Source organism: Amphiura filiformis, chromosome 18 (assembly GCF_039555335.1).
Source record: "Amphiura filiformis chromosome 18, Afil_fr2py, whole genome shotgun sequence".
Classification (NCBI taxonomy): Eukaryota; Metazoa; Echinodermata; class Ophiuroidea; order Amphilepidida; family Amphiuridae; genus Amphiura; species Amphiura filiformis.
This window is the reverse complement of record NC_092645.1, coordinates 36,896,609-36,910,374: the sequence shown is the minus strand read 5'-3', so window position 1 is coordinate 36,910,374 and position 13,766 is coordinate 36,896,609. Positions and strand designations below refer to the sequence as shown.

Genomic DNA, 13,766 nt, shown 5'->3' with positions numbered 1-13,766 from the left:
AAGGTCTCAAACACAGAGAAAGGTCTCAGAAACACGTTATGGTCTCAAAAACACGTTATGGTCTCAAAAACATGTTATGGTCTCAAAAACACGTTATGGTCTCAAAAACACGTTATGGTCTCAAAAACACATTATGGTCTCAAAAACATGTTATGGTCTCAAAAACACGTTATGGTCTCAAAAACATGTTATGGTCTCAAAAACACGTTATGGTCTCAAAAACACGTTATGGTCTCAAAAACACGTTATGGTCTCAAAAACATGTTATGGTCTCAAAAACACGTTATGGTCTCAAAAACACGTTATGGTCTCAAAAACACGTTATGGTCTCAAAAACATGTTATGGTCTCAAAAACACGTTATGGTCTCAAAAACATGTTATGGTCTCAAAAACACGGTATGGTCTCAAAAACATGTTATGGTCTCAAAAACACGTTATGGTCTCAAAAACACGTTATGGTCTCAAAAACACGTTATGGTCTCAAAAACATGTTATGGTCTCAAAAACATGTTATGGTCTCAAAAACACGTTATGGTCTCAAAAACACGTTATGGTCTCAAAAACACGTTATGGTCTCAAAAACACGTTATGGTCTCAAAAACACGTCAAGGTCTCAAACCAGGTATTACAACCGACCGTTATATGTGCAGCACCGCATGCAGTATTGCACACATCCGCTTGCAGTTCCGCATGAGAAACTGCACATTCCGTCACGCACATCCGCATGCGGAACTACACATCCCAAATTGCATTTCCACATGCGGTGATGCACACCGGGATCCCCCCTTTCAAAGAAACGAATGCCCCTAAAGTAGGCACTCGGATTGTAAAATAGGCCTATGGATGGGTCATTGTTTTCAAAATTTTCTTAATTCCTTTTGGAAAATAGATCAACTTTGCATTACTGTAGCCAAAATGTTTGAAATTTCTCAAAAATGCTTGGTTGTAAGTTGTAAAAACTAAGACAATTAATTTGTGTTAGATTTGGCCAAAACTTTTGGTATATCAATGGGTCCAAATTTCTTACAAAATTACGAGTTGGACTTAAAAAGTTCAAATTCTAACATTTAACTGTGTAGTACCGAAGACAAAGCCCAAATGTCACGCCCCGTGGCGCCACCACTGCATGATGTGTCCGTTCCTGAGGGTGGTGCAATAATTATGTACCCCAGGATGGTGAATTCTCAAAATGGTCTGCCAAAATGGCTTGCCCCTCCCCCACCTTTGGCCTTACCAAAAATCTTTGCCCCCCTTTTTTTTTTGACGTACCAAAAGATTTTTGGGAACCTGAATGTAAAACCTTGTCTTATCATATAGTGCGATCGCAGCGAGCAAGAAATTTTGCATATTTGAACGTGTTCCTAACGTTTTCCTACACCTTTTTAGGGTGTAATATAGAAATGGTGCCCAAAATATCTGTGCCAAAATTGCATGCCCCCCACCCCACCGACCTGCCGAAAATTGCTTGACCCGCCCTTTCGACCTGCCAAAAAAATGCTTCCCCCCTTTGGCCTGCCAAAAAATCTTTGCCCCCCCCCCCTATAATTCACCACCCCGCCGGGGGTACACATAATTATTGCACCACCCCTGATAAGTTCAGGCGTCTGGAGGTGTAATGAATTGAATAGAAATGTAGTATGAAATGGGTCTATTGAGAAGATGTACATCAGTGCCTTTATCAATTTTGTCCAGGTATTTGGAACATGGGATCACTCAGGGTCCACCCCATATCCATGTTGGTATATCACTGTGGAGGATGAATCTTATTCAAAAATTGAGTTTTATTGGAATTCGATCAGCAGGCATTGCATTCACGGATTTGGACATTTCAAAACAACTTGCACCTCCCTCATCAAAACAAAACTTTTGGCAAAATTGCAGTTTTACACCAATGCCTTTTTAAAAAAAAAAAAAAAAATCTCCTTTGTGCAAGGGGTGAATGTGAAAGATAAAAAGCATCACAAAGAGAATATTTTGAGGCAATTTATTAATTCAATTGTTTTCAGCTCAAAAACATTAACATATTGTGCTTAAAATTGTTTTCCTGATAAATTTTGGCGGTTTTTTTTCTTTCTTGTTTCACCCATTGCCATTAAGGGGGTACTACACCCCTGCCCAATTTTGTGCCTATTTTTGCATTTTTCTCAAAAATTATAGCGCATTGGGGACAAGTAAGATATTTATATTATAGGGGCAAAGGACTACAATTTCTCCCCTTTATATTTTATTTTATCACAGACAACAGTTGTTGAGTTACAGTCAAAAATGAGGAAAACCAATATTTGATCAATAAATCAATAACTACTTGCTTTGAGTTGCTGAATTTTCAGTACAGTAGTTCTTGCCCCTATACTATACATATCTTACTTGTCACCAATGTGCTATAATTTTTGAGAAAAATGTAAAAATAGGCAAAAAATTGGCCAGGGGTGTAGTACCCCCTTAAATAAGCTCAACAATTAACTTGTCTAATATTGATCAGCCCTTACACAAGTCACCATGAAAACAAACACATAAATACATGTTAAATTGTATTCTTATTTATTGTCATTTTATTTTTCTAAACACACACAAAGTATTCCAACATGTGGTCAGTATACATGTATTATGCAAACAAAAATACACAAAGTTGTAAAACCTAAAACAAGTGTTACATTTTTATAATATTAATACAATTGTTATTTAAAATTATCAAATTTTACTGGCAGTGTCTGTATTATTTTGAATATGCATACTTAACATTAGATCCACTGTCAACATGCCCTCTTTTAAGAGCCAGCTCTCTGAGTGGTACAAGAACAAACTAGAGGAGAGTTATGATCCTTACAACACATGCTCTTGGGTTACATGTTGCCAGTGTTCTGGTTGTAGGCTTGTGTAGGTTTTTTTTCAAATTTTTGGGAGGGGGAGGGGTGTCCTCAATGTTTTGATCCATGGTGGGACTGTCCTAGAGGTGCTGTTAGTCCTTGCCTTTCACTGGTGTAAAATGTTATCTATACTTCCTTTTTTTTTTTGTATGTACTTTTGAATATTCATGTGCAATATATTTTGATGTTATATTATAATTATTGTATATACATGTACCAGTGATAAAGTGTAATAAATAAATAAATAAACAAATAAATAAAAGATGGGTTGTTTGTCTGTCAATTTTTAATTGATTTAAGGAGTATCAATAGCGAATTACAAGAATCATAACAAAGCAGCCAGCATTGTGGAAATGGCAAAATTCAAAGACTTTCAAATGTACATTTCACATTCTTACAATTCAGCAGAAGTAGTAGAATAACATATTCATAACAATTTTAGGAAATGTAAATTCCAAACAAAATATATAATCTTTAAGCCCTAATATTTCACAGGGTCAATGAGAAAAAATATGGACTTTCCACTGATACCAAAATCACCATTTTGATGGAGAAAAGTGGAGCTGGAGATGAGATGGTTGATAATACCATCCTCCTTTAATTCCCAGGGCTAGAAGAAGAAATGAGGATTTTTAAAACAATTGAAACCATTTAAATTTTTTTGACCACTATACAAAGGTGATAAGCAGGGCCTACTTTTACCCCTTCCTATTATTTAGTTAAAACCCTATATTTATATTGAAAAGTGTGTTCTTAATTTCTAATTAATATAAATTTTGATTTCATATATTCACAATCTACAATTCTGAACACATTTTCAGGAAATTGCTCAACACTGTGCTGATTTACCAATATTTAACACTGTCCAGTCCACAGGTACACATGACCAACCAACAGCACTTCCATCTTTGCTAGAGCTATAATAAAGTTATAATTAGAGTATGTAATATGTGCATACTTCTAGGTTAATAAATGCATATCACCAAGTCTTGTTGGGAGTGAAATTGTACAAAACAATGCACACATACTAAGGTGTTGATGCGTCTAAATGCACAAGCCCCGCAGGGGAACTGCATTAGCTCAGTACAAGTGCATTATTTTGTACAATTTCTCAAGCAACAAGTGATACACATTTATTAACCTATTTCATACAAAAGAAAAAAATCCAATGATTTCCGCGATGTTATAAGGCCCGCCGATTACGAGCTGATCAAACTGCATCACAAAAGCATTTCAATAGAAGATATTTTATTGTTATGTTAACTCACTTTTCACATTCAAACAACACGAGTGATCCTTGACCTCTGGGTCCTATTTTATGAAACTTTGGAAATTCTTAGTTCTTTGGTGACTGACTTCATATTTTGTCTTAACTTCTTGTCCACCATGCACATTATTTTCTAAACTTAAGGTGTGTGGTACGATCGATAATGGGACCCTGTCCCCACACTGACCTCAAAGATGTCAAAAAGTTTTGATACTTTTATAGATAGCCCCTACTTGTCTCTTGCTCCTCCTAGTCCTATAAAGATTTTACACCCAAAATCCTTGTACTTTTAAAAAGTGTGAGAAAAGCTGTCAAAGATATATGCATTTTCTTTAATGGTTTTCTCACAATTTTTTCAAATTAATGTACAATGACTTTTGAGCATAAAAATTAGGAGCTCGAGAAAAATAGGGGCTCTATGATTAGTGCCAAAAGTTTTTAATGTGTGTCTCTTGTGTGAATAGACCTGGAAGTGTATCAGAATTCAGAATGGGGAAGGGCACTTTTTACAGGTGAAATGATCTGGAATCACAGACATCTGCTTGTGAATTGAAATGCTGAATCGAAATCAAAGCTGAATTTCATTTCGATTCCACTTCATTCTTCATCACTCAACATGATTTCAATTCCAATCCAATTTAATTTTTCGTTGCGAACAATGATTTCAATTCCAATCCAATTCAATTCATGCCCAAGCCCACTCATTTTTATTCGAATTCAATTCCAATGCATTGAAATGAAAATCGCCCAAAATTCATTTCAATTCGATTTCAATGTAATTGAATTAACATTAGGACTCACTTCCACAACTTCCACTGTTGTAAAATCCAGGGGGGGTTCTTCCTGCATACATTTTCAGTGAGTTTGGTATATCGGCGGTGGTTTTCAATGGAGACAAATGTGCCCAATCGAGGTATATTTGAGTGATTTTTGTGAAAAATTGGGTTGCAAAACAAAAATTAGGTATAGAGAAAGTCAGCATTCATAAGTCTGTATGGCAGTGGCACATCCCTGTACAAAATATTTTGAAGAATCCCCACCAGGGTAAAGATATGAAATGAACATCAGGTTATGTCTACTAGTGATCCAAGCCTAAATGATAGGTAGGCCTACATGTAGACCCTATCTGTCATGGTGTTGACAAGTTGTCTTTTTATGTCAATTGTTTTTTTCCCATCATCATCACTATCACTATCTCGATCTATATCTTGCTTTAGCTTGTTGCTACAGGTGGTTCCTTCCAGTTCCAGTTCAAATTTCATCTGTAAAATAAACCAAAAGTAACAATTAAAAATATTTAAATTTAATACATTTTTCTTATCAAGATTAAGGGAAGGGGTATGAACGTTTGGACAGTATTTATTGTGGGACATTAGAGCACATCAGACATATCGAATTGCATTCTGAATACGAAGAATGTCTTTCTGATATCAAATAATTTTGATTTTTTGAAATTCGCAATGTAATACACATTTTATGGCAAATCATTAAAAATTGATATTTTGATATTTAACAGTACTTGAAGTAAATTTTATAAATCTGATGATTTATACTTAAAGTGTATGTAGGTGGGATGAAAAGCCGACGATCAATTGAAAATTTTGACCTTTCGTATTGAAGATATGGATTTTTTCCCCAAAACACCAACAAAAAATAGGTCTTTTTGGGAAAAAAATCCATATCTTCAATATAAAAGTAAAAGGTCAAAATTTTCAATTGATCGTCAGCTTTTCCTCCCAGCTACATACACTTTAAGAATATATCATTAGATTTATACGTCTGAGGTGCTCTCATTGTCCCACAAAAATACTGTCGAAACGCCATAAACGCTCATTCTAGATCCCTTAAATTGAAGAAAGTGGCATGGAAAGAAAAAAAATATCTTGGGGCCCAATTTAGTAGCTTGGGCCCCGTTGGGGTCCTGAGATAATAAGTTACTATCTCGGGGTCCCAAGTTACTAGGAATAAATACCAGACTCATCTCAAGTGGAGAGGTCACTGATGGTTTAGGAATAGGCCTACTGCGAACATTCCTAAACCATGTATGGTAACTTGGGAATGATTTGAAGTGACCTACACTTGAGATAAGTCTGGCATTTATTCCTTGCTACTGTGTAAAAGAAGACACATATGGCTCAAAATAAGCTAAGGTGTCATAAAAGTGTAACACACAATTATTTTTCCAGCTCTTTTCTTTTGGTCTCCAACCAGGTTTAAATTATAGTATGCACATATATCGTTCATAATACTCTAAAAGAAAGATAAGTTATAGACCATTTACTTCACAAATTTAATTTTCTAGCCCTTGCGTACGTTATATTTGACAGACACAATTTTGATGATTTTCTGCAATCAAATAAAAATTTATAAAGTATTACATAAGGTATTTTGTGGTTATTTAGGTGTAGGACCTACAGCAACTGATTGTGGAAAAAAATGTGTCCAAATATTACAATAAGGAGGATAAATTGTTATAAATAAAATATGTGTGTCTGTCAAGCCATAACATACGCAAGATGTCTGTCAAATGTAACATACAGAATAATAATTTGGCAAAAACAGTAGTTCAAGATGGGAAATTGAATAAAGATCACATGCAGTTTATAAATCACATGTTTTAAAACACTTTTATAAACTCTAAACTATCATCATAATGTGAACATCAAGTGATTTTTAATTTTTGTAAACGTATTGCGTATGTTACTTTTGACAGACACATACAAATCTTGCGTATGTTACTTGCGTACAAATGTTTGACAGACAACACTTAACAATGGATTGTGTCATCAAAACAGCTTCTCCTCACAAAGTGATAGTGCCACAAAGCTAGGTGGAGCTAAATGCTATGTCATGTAGCATAATTAGCTGTATCACCCTAGTTTAGCAGGAATTACAGCACCGTCTTGCATATGTTTACTATTTGACAGACATTTCAAGAAAAAATTTAAAATTGTTATATGTTCAAAAAAGATGGCAGCCACTTACAAATTGATTATAATATGGAGAAATGAAGTTATTTACAATAGATTTACCCTTTAGTTTATGCTTCAAGTCTTTGTTTATAAAAAACTGAGGGACTTCAAAATCAATCAAAAGTTTGACAGACAATAGTAACATCATAAGGCAAACTTTTAAATCCTTTTTTGATCTGTTAACTTATAATTCATAATGCCTCTTTCTGTTTTTTTGATTGGTTTACTGCACCATTTTGGGAAACAGTTCACGTGAATTTCTATAAGGATCAATAAAAAAAATTAAAAGCTGTTGAAAAATGGCGTCTCTTGGCATGTTACAAATAAAAGTGTAAAAATAGGCATTTTACAGCTATTTTTATTTTTTTATTATTTAGAGTGAAAGGATTTTACTTAAATTGTGTATGCTATGTCTTTACTACCTAAACTTGCCACTAAACTAGCAAATATTCCATTTCTATAATTATTATTTTTAAAAAAAGATGTCAAAATATATGGCTATAATATGACACCTTAGCATATTTTGAGCCATATAGCAAGTGCCTCATTTTGATATGGATGTACACATATCAGGGCCCTTTGTTTCTATCTCCAGGCCCCAAAATTACTAAGTCAGGGCCCCGTGGTGTTACTATGTCAGGACCTGAAGCTACTAAGTCAGGGCCCTGAGTCTCCTGAGATTATTTTTTTTCTTTCCAACATTCTGGGGCTCCGTATTGAACCCGAGATATTGCAGTGGTAAAAAGAATAATTACATGAAATTTGAATACTCTCATTTGATTTTGATTTATGCAAACCACTACATGTTGAAATTGACACATTTTATGCATATAATTATACAGAGAGTAAGTACAAATCAGCTGCTAGTAGGTACTTGCTGCAAGTGCAAGTTGTAAAACCTAGACTGGGATCCATGACTAAGTATTCTGGGCCTTCAATCATTCTGGACCATTTTGAGGTACCCCGGCACACATTCATTTGCATTGGACCTTATTGCCTTTTATAGAATCCTTTAAATTAACCAATAAAAAAGTTACTAAACTCATTTACGGCAGGCATTTTCGGGTAATTTTGTACCCGGGTACCTGATGTTTTGTGCGGGTAATCGCATGATTTCGCATCAGGTACGGTACCATACCCGAAATTGCAACAAATTTTTTAAAAAAACTTTTTTCTCAGTTTTGGAGTGTCCCTGGCTTTAATGATTTCAAAATGCATTGAATTTGTATCAATTTTGCAATCATTGGTAGAGTATGACATATGAACACAAATTATCACTTTGCATATTAAAATAAAAATTGGTCAACCATGAATGATCCTATCATTGAGCTCTAGGTCCATGGACACTCCAAATCAAAACAAAAACAAAAAACGGTAACCCGATGCTGGCTCTCTTTCCCGGGTAGCGAAATCTCGGTCGGGTACCCAAAAAGTTAAACCCAACCGAAAATGCCTGCCTTAAACTCATTGTACATTGTACATACCAGATTTTTGATGGTTCACGGTTGAGTTCGCTATACACCATGATTTGAAGTCACAATGAACATCTGAAAGTAGTTTGTAACCGTACAGTTCACTTCAAGTTGACATCACTGATATAACCTAGTTGTGAAAATTCAAAAATAAGGTCTTAAAATGGAGCTTTTACAAGAGTCAAGAACAGCAAGAAAATAACAAGCAAACTGCATTACGCACCGAATCCTATCCGGTTGACTCCTTTTAAATAAAAGGGGTGTTGGACATTATCCAGAAGAAGAAGTTTTCCTCCAGGTTTCTGAAATTGGGCTTCTCCATGGTGCACTTACATATGTAAGCTAGCACCAAAGTTACATGTGAGGCCTGTAGTCTGATCAGTACCAAATTCAAAATGCATTCAAGTCATTGTTTGGCTATTTATTTGCATGCAAAAGTAAACTGCGCACCCTTTGGACCCTAAGTGCCGCAAATTACTTGATCAAATATTCATAGGAGGGGCAAAAACTTCTGTTTAATTTACAGTGTGCTATATTTATGCGAAGTAAAATATTATGACCCCCCCCCCCCAATCTGGCCATCAAAGGGTACAATTACCGAATAGGGTGCAACTTGCTAGACTTGAGTGCAGTCCTCGTTTACGGAGTTTAGGGTTAGGGTTTAGGGTTGGGGTAGGGCAGTCTTGTAATAAGACTAGTAGAGTTGCACCCTATTCGCAATCGCTCCCATCAAAGTCGAAAGTGCTTATATTATAATATTCTTGTGGCCCCTCTTAAAAATTCCTTCACAACATTTTGACCCCCCCTCTTCCAGAAAATGACAGCCCCTAAATTTTGGAGAAATGGAATAGAACATATTAAGCTTATTAATAGTGTACTTACGTTCACATGTATTTTGAATCGTGTTCCAGATTCATGCACTAGCCATGCTACTATTACTAACTAGTGCACTTGCTGTGCATCACAACGACAATCGAGTGAATCTAATCTAACAATGTCCACTACTTTGGCGGGTAGTTTTCCCCAGGGTTTTCCCGAATCACAATGGCTCTTTATAGGTTTCTGTCCTGCATCTTGAAATCTTCTACCTCCAATCCTGTGTCTATACCTCTGGTTAAATGGCACTGAACCTCTCAATTTGAGAAAACCCTTCACAAAATTAACCAACTGTCGAGGCCGAACGCCCGAACTGTCATGATTCGTCTTGCTTATTCACAGCCCGTGGTAATACAGGAACAATTATTTGTGACCTTGATGTGTCGTTAAGTCATATCATGCGATGACACTGTCGCAATGTACACCAGCACCAACCCTCTTAATGAATGGAACTACATGTCTTTGGCCAGTTTCTCTTGAACATCCATGTTTTTTTCTGTGAAAATAGAGCAAATAAACGAAAATTAAAATTAAAAGATTAACTTGATACTTAAGCTGAAATTACAGCTAGGTTTAGGTGACAAAAACCCCTGTTCTACAGGCCCATCTGACCTAGATTTTGTGTCTTGGGTGTTTTTTTAGAAAAAAACTATGAATGGAGCAAGTTAAAAAAATGGCAAAAATTTTATCTATCTTAGTAATTTTACAGGTATTTTAAGGTCATTTGCACAAGAAAAATGCTCAACTGACCACACCTACACAGGTTTATTTCCATCGTATTTGAGTGTACAAATTGAAGAATCGTGGAGGAAAAGTGAACAAAATGACAGACCGTACTGGCAAAAGCAGCCTGCCTATTCCCAATTTCAACAACACAATATTGATGTCCATCATTTCTATTAAAAAGCAACGAGCATCATCTGTGTTTTTGTGTGCACCAACCAACTGTTTTTTGAGTGAGTTTCGAGTACTTTCCTAACCACCTTTCCCGCGGAATGTGGGAAAATGACAGCACTTGTAATTTTTGGTTAAATGTTAAAGTCAATTTAGTTAATTAAGTGCAATTTTAGCAACAGTTTTGATGCGATCACCCCGTCGTAATCGGCTATGTTTATTTCCGAACTTCCCTTGCTATTACGGTGTCATGCTTCATCAATTTCTGCTAGATTTTGATAGCTCAGGTCTCTAGCCTCAAAAGCTATTGGTGAGCAAATTCGAAGCTAGACTACCAGAGTACCAGGGTGCATTCTTAGTACCATTGCCAATCCCTGGGTTGTACAAAATGTATAGGGTTGGAAATGTTCCAACATGCTACACATTCCACCCCTAGAGCACACCAACAGTTTAATTCCTATGTAAACCCAGCTTACAGCCCCACATTTTCTGGGATTTTGGGGCGAAGTAGGCCTACTTGAAATGAATTGCATAATTATCATGATTACGCATGTCGCACACATAACACATTTGATCGAGAAGTCGATCCTTAATCCATTCCAGGCCACTGATATTATACATGTAGAAACCGACGATTGATTATTATGGACTGAGCTTTGGAGTTACATGTATCTCAAATCATGTCAGAATCAGTCAAGCATAACACCACGTTTAAAGCAATGGAAATTTGGTAGTATTAAACAACAACGCAGATCACGATGGGTATACAGCACCCCGAAAAAGTTGCTCAAATGACACATATCATCAGCGAATTGTTAGCATGGTTAATCTCATAAAATAAAAATGAGCAAACTCTGAAGATACAGATAAGTCATCAAAATAAATTTCGGTACCCTGGTAATATATATAAACTTTTAAAATAAAGAATTTTTTAAGGGGTACTACACCCCTGGCCAATTTTGAGCCAATTTTGCATTTTTCTCAAAATTATAGCGCATTGGTGACAAGTAAGATATGTATATTATAGGGCAAGGACTACAATGGTTACAACTACTGCACTGAAAATTCAGCAACTCAAGGCTAGTAGTTACTGATTTATTGATCAAATATTGGTTTTCCCTCATTTTTGACTGTAACTCCACAACTGTTGCCTGTGCTGAAATAAAATTTCCAGTGCAGTAGTTGTAGTCCTTGCCCTATAATATATCTTACTTGTCACCAATGCGCTATAATTTTGAGAAAAATGCAAAAATAGGCACAAAATTAGGCAGGGGTGTAGTACCAGGGCTGTCAACTTTTTGGAATTGCTTGGCGTGAGACAGAGACGTACTGGGATTTGCCGACTCCAATGTTCATTTTGTACCATGATTATTTGAGCCACGGCGCTCGAGAATGTGAAAAGCGGGGGGGGGGGGGGGTAGGAGCAACAAATTATTCATGACGATGCGTGAGATTTTACTCATTTTCCAGCTTTTTGCGTGAGCTTTACTACCTTGGCGTGAGATTATACTACTACCTTGGCGTGAGACCGTGAGAAAGTGACCCAATGCGTGAGAGTTGACAGCCCTGTGTAGTACCCCCTTAATGTGTTTGAAAATTGGCGATGATTAAGCGACTGAAGTAGTTTATAGTTCCATGCTCTATCTCTGTCCAGTGTTCACACTGTGTCATCGTGGATAGTAGACGATTTCTAGATCAAATGACAAACAGACAGTAAGCTTACTTCAACCCAACAGAAGCCAGCTGCTCGGTCTAATATTTATTCATAACCTCATTTTATACGTGAAGCCTGTAATCCAATCAAAAGAAATTGATTGCCTGACCGCGCACTAATTGCATTAATAATAACTCACAATGACTCCGGACGCGCAACAATGACTTCTGCGCGCGCGTGAGTGTATAAGCTACATGTTATGGCAACGCACACACCTACGCGATGCCGTCGCGCTTCTGTGATTGGTGGCTCTTGTTGTCGGCGCGAATGTTATATTCGCCTGGTTGATTTTTTTGTAGGGTAGGTTACAACAATGATTAAAACTGGTTATATTTAACAGTGTTTTATGGTATAAAATAACATAAAATGCCATTTTGATTTGTTCAAAATATTAGATACGACGGTAATGAATGACAATAATAACTGCACCATCTATTTTGAGGTCATTGTGTGAAATTGTTGCGTTTTGTTTTGGGCCTCGGTATTTTTCCTCGGTTGGAAAAATACCTCAGCCCAAAACAATTTCACCTAATTCACCTTTTCAGTAAATCCATAAGCCTTTGCGAGTACACCTGAGAATTTGTCATTTGATGTCACGCTGACTAGCAATGCGCAGTAACCATGTTCGATAAACAATGTGCGCATCGGCGCAGATTGGCGTGACGTCAAATGACGAGGTCTCAGGTGTAGGCCTACTCGCAAAGGGTTATGGGATTTACCGAAAAGGTGAATGACCTCAAAATAGATGGTGTGCAGTTATTATTGTCTAAATATTGCACATCTCTGACTGTGCAATGGTATTTCCAGCATGCCAGGTAGTAGGTACATCCACGGCCTTGGCCCTTGCTAACGTACCGGTACATGTTTATATACCCATTTACATAGTTCCAGTAACTGAGTGTAACCATAGTCATTATGTTTATGATAAAGACTGAAGTCTTGCTGGCAAGACTACCTATTTACATGGCATGTACATGTAGCACTCAGACATACATGCATGCTGGATGCTGTACATGTATATAATCATGTATACCGCCTTTAATACCGGTAGCGGCCATGCATGATATTGAAATCGTTTACTTTATATTATTAAAAAAAACAAGTACATTTTTTAACCTTGGGCCATTCATTAATTGACAGCGTTTTTATTCACTTGCATACAAGATCAGATATAAAATTAGAAGGTGTACCAAGTGCCCAAAATCATAGGAAAAGTTCAAAAAGATTTGAAAATCCTACCGCTGCTACTGCCTTGTTGCAGCACGGCACGGTGAATCACTTATGCAGTGCCAGAGCTCCGGAAACAAGTACAGAATTTGGGTCCCCGGGATTTGGGTGCAAAGTAATGTACAATTTCAGGAAATATTTATCGCTGATGATGAAACCGAATTCATTTTAAGAATATTTTAGATCAAATAATTACCTTCGATTCGAAAGTGTAGTTACTCTTGCAATATGAACACCTTTTTCAGCATTTTTATTCCATCACGGCTATGCATGTATGGCTTACGTGCACACCGCCAGCATCCATCTTTAATGTGTCGAGCAGGGTGTCGAGGTCAATTAGTCGCAAAATAAACAGCGGTCTTGTGCAGTACCGCATGCGGTCCGCTTGCCCTTTCGCATGTTATTGTAGTCTCGCTGCGGAAACTAATTAAATTAATGTCGCACTGACCGGGATGTCGCATGTAGGCCTAATTTAT

General features: G+C 36.7%; 1 long non-coding RNA gene across 1 annotated transcript; it reads right to left on the bottom strand.

The window, feature by feature from the left end:
• Positions 1–3,758: 3,758 nt before the first annotated feature.
• On the bottom strand, positions 3,759–9,775 carry LOC140138641 (uncharacterized). The gene is made up of 3 exons (XR_011857031.1): positions 9,462–9,775; positions 8,592–8,709; positions 3,759–5,397 (listed from the first exon to the last, which is right to left on the bottom strand). It is a non-coding gene; the product is annotated as an uncharacterized lncRNA (long non-coding RNA).
• Between the last annotated feature and the right edge of the window lie 3,991 nt (positions 9,776–13,766).